This window comes from Nematolebias whitei, chromosome 23 (genome assembly GCF_014905685.2).
Source record: "Nematolebias whitei isolate Nwh7 chromosome 23, NemWhi1, whole genome shotgun sequence".
Classification (NCBI taxonomy): Eukaryota; Metazoa; Chordata; class Actinopteri; order Cyprinodontiformes; family Rivulidae; genus Nematolebias; species Nematolebias whitei.
Genome location: NC_056520.1, coordinates 6,604,042 through 6,608,242, shown reverse-complemented (window position 1 = coordinate 6,608,242; position 4,201 = coordinate 6,604,042).

Genomic DNA, 4,201 nt, shown 5'->3' with positions numbered 1-4,201 from the left:
CTCAAGAAGGACGTTTCATACTCAACATTTATAGAATCGTAAGTAGGCCTCCCTCAATATTGCTTGTAGGCTAATAATTTTCAGATTGAATCCCAACATATGAGCAGCATAACAGCTTTTGACAAGAATGTTCTTTCTCGGATTAGAAATGGGCACATCACGAACCAATGAAAACTCTTTAAGCTGTGCAACAGCCTAATTTTCAACATTTGACAACCTGTCCTTCATAGACTACTGGTTGCCCCCCCCAACAATCCCACAAACCAAACTTACCAAACCGTGCGCTGTATTTGGTAGGCAGCGCCAATCAAAGATGGTGGTATCTGTGAAACGGCTCATTCAAGATGTCCGCCAGTTATGGTGGCAAAAAATAGATTAAAAAGCACGTTAAATTGAGACAAAGTTACAAAACTATAAATAGCGTTAATAAATCAAAGACTGAAATATCTTAAAACATCTAAAAACAGCTTTTGTATTTATACTGGTCCTACTAGATGAATAATTAGTCCAACCATGTTCCAAACCCTAAATGTCGCATACTGCTCTAGGGTGGCTTGTCATTTAAATGGGATTATTTTGTTGACTCAACAAAGTTTAAATGTGAACCTGCTTTAAAATGCAACAACAGCATGTCATAAATTATACAAGAAAAGATGCAGTGATGCAATGAAGTGCACCTGCTAGCAGCCTTTGTACATAACAATTACAGGTTTCTAATCAATTCTGTCACGGAAGTGACAAAAACGCAAGACATAAAAAGAAAACAGTTCCCCAAGTGATTATACATCTGCCAGATTTTTAATGAACACATGTGAATGAAACTCTCAAATTGCCATCATAGGAGGTAGATCTGTAGACAACCTGATTCAAGATGGCTGCCAAAGCAAATCGACGTTAGCAAACCCACAAATGACAATAACCGTTAAGTTAGCAAGCAACAGTTAGCCTTAGCTAGTCTTAATTCATGTCAACACTGACCAAAGAAATGAGTCGTACACAAAAAAAGTGCCTTACGACTGTAGAGTAAGGTTAAGAAACTTGGCTCATTGTCTTGAAAAAAGGTCAGAGAGAAACTAACAATCGCATAATTTATTTCTGCAGCTGCTTTGAATGAGTCATGTTGCATTTGCATCGCTGACCAGTGCAGCATAATACAGTATATAAAAAGAATTGTGAATAATAACTGCATGTGACAAGAAAATGAAGTATTTTTGAAAGGCTATCATCAGGACCGTCTTTGCAAAACAGAAGGTGAAAGAACAAAGTAAACACCAGTGGGGAAGAAATGTACCGGTACTGACAGCCATGTCCAAGAAACATAGAAGCACCTTGTAAAAATATCAGGCTGGTGATTATTAACCTCACGCATATTTAACATCCTCTTTATTCATGAGCACCTGCTTCCGTTGACCTAAGGGGCTGCACAGAATCAACATGCATTTTAAACATTTGCAACTCGGTCTAAATTGGGGAACCAAATATTTTTGAGTCAACTAAAACAGCCTGACGTGATTAATCTGGACAGTGTCATTACTTGGTCATTTATTCCAAGAAATGTGTCCAGTCAAGTGATGCTCACTCTCTGTCAGAAGCTAAAGATGGTTTTCTTTTTCATGTTTGGTGTTCCAAGTCACGTAAATATGCAAGTGCTCTACAAACCGTGGAACTGTTCCAACCTAGTTTTTGGTTCAAATGAAACTTTTGGTCTTAGCTATGAGTGTTTTTTTCGTGCACCTTGTCCATCTCTGAGCAGTGCGGGTCTTAAGACAAAATTACCAGCAAGACCATTTAAAACGTTTGCAAATCTTATAAAAAACTATACCACCCATCTTGATTTCAACTGGTCTGTTTTACGAGATTTGCTAGAGTTCTGTATTACTGACCTTTTGCCACAGGACAAATTGCCTCACTCTTATGAAAGGGGGGAAAAAACTCCAAGTGCTCTTAACAAAATATCGGCTGGTGGACAATTCTGATGGAAAATTAAACCATTTGACTCTAGGGACCTGAAAAGCAGTAACATAAAATTTGATATCAGATAGAAAGAAATAATCAAAGTCCTTCGATGTGCTGCTTTGAAGTACAGTTGATGGAGAGGCCACTGATTACATTTGCATGCTAATTTTGAAATTTGGACGACAAACTTCAGTCGAAGTGGAGGAAACGCTAAAACGATTATTTCTACATGGATATTGTTGAGTTTAGAGGAAATGAGACTTGATTCAAGAAAATAGTTTGTTTAAATGCTTATTCACCCTCTTGCCAATGGGTCAAATTAATCAACAACTTGTTAGCTTACAGCAGAAGGCAAATTTTGGACATAAAGCTCTGCAAAGTCAAACTTGTCTTCTAGGTTCAAGGAGACTGTCATTCACATCACGTAGTACATGAGGTGGAACAAAATTGCGTACTCAAGGTCCCAGTTTTCATTGCGGGTTGAACTCTGCCAGGGCTGTCCCTGGTCTCCAATCCCTCCGTTTTGGTTTTCATACACGGGGTCTCAAGGTGCAGTCGTGGAAATTGGGTGTCTGGTTCAGAAACTTCAGTGTCTCATTTTTACTTTATGCAGATGATGTGGTTCTGTTGGCGTCTTCGGGTCAAGAGCTTCAGCGTGCATTGAGACGGTTTGCAGCGAAGTGTGAAGCTGCTTGGATGAGAGTCAATTCCTGTAACTCGGGTCATGGTTCTTGACTGGAAAAAGGTGGAATGCCCATCTGGGTTGAAGGACAGTCATTGTCTCAGGTGGCAGATTTAGTATCTGGGCATCTTATGAAAGATGGTAGGTAGGATGGTAGGTAGGTACGTGGGATAGATCGAGGCCTCGTCATCAGTAATGAGGGTGTTGTTTCGGACAGTTGTAACGAAGAACGAGTTGAGTTGAAAGACATAACTCTAAATTTACTGGTGTGTCTACATTTCAACCCTCGCCTCTGGTCATGAAGACCGAGATCCCGGATACAAGAGGCCGACATAAGATTCGTTGCAGAGTAGCCAGGCTCAGCCTTAGTGATAAGGTGGGGAGCTCCATCGTTCAGGTAAACTCTGAAGAGGCTGCTCCTTTTCATCACAAAATAGCCATTTGAGGCGATTCGGACATCTGCTTAGGATGTCTCCCATTGGAGGTTTATGGCTCTTTTATGTCGTGGATTAGTCATAGGGGGTCTCAATCATAGACCATGAGGCATTCAATCGCAATTTTTGTGTCTAGTTTTTAGTTTCGGAATTCGCCTCAAACTCCCATATTATAGTATTCTCACATTTCTTGAACTTTTTGACCTGTCAACACTAAAATCAGAAGTTTTTGAGACGTTTTCAAGAAGACCGTAATGGAAGACTATTTGAAGATTAAAGTTTATGTATAAAAAAAAAACCATACAAATAAATATGCAATTTTTTTAGCAAGGTTCTTCGTCTTAGGTGAGGAAAATGAGAATCAAGACAAATGTTTTATGGCATTTTGGACACTCACTCGTGAATGGTTTTCAGTTTGTTAAAAAAGTTGGAAATACAAAGTATTAAATACTTCTCCTAAACTCTGAATCCTGCATGATGATTTCTACAGCCTTCTGCCGTTTATATGACCCACCAACTTGCAATGTTTTCTGTTCAAAATACTTTCGCATGGGTTTTATTCCTTAAGGGTTGTCTGATGTATGCTATAAAACAAGTAATCCCACTAGGATGCACATTCAAACCATGGCTTACTAAAACATGATACTAGCAAGGAAATTACCAGTGTGGCCTTGTCCTTACTAACATGGATATTTTGATGGATATATTCCATTATCTCATTAAGGTATGACTGATTTGGATTAAAAACTTCTATTTACAAAAGCCTTTTCAAAATGGATACTTTGAAAATCTTTAAAGTTGACTTAATTTGTACTTAAAAAGAGTTTGGCAAAAAAAAAAAAAAAAAAGTGTCAAACTACATGCTCACTTTTACACGTCTGAGTTCTGACAACCATTGGCAACGATTGTGTCTGGTTTGAATTCGGACCATCATTATTTAACTTCCATCGGTTGCTGAAAAAGCCATTTACCAAAAAGACACAGCTACAATTGTTTGGGGATGATCTTCAGAGTGTTCTATCATTGACATGGTATTAGTTTCATGGTTATTGCCACCCACTGGCTCAGCTTCTGTATGGGTGACTCTCACATGTAGAGATTTTGTGTATCAAATCCAAATATTTGTCTA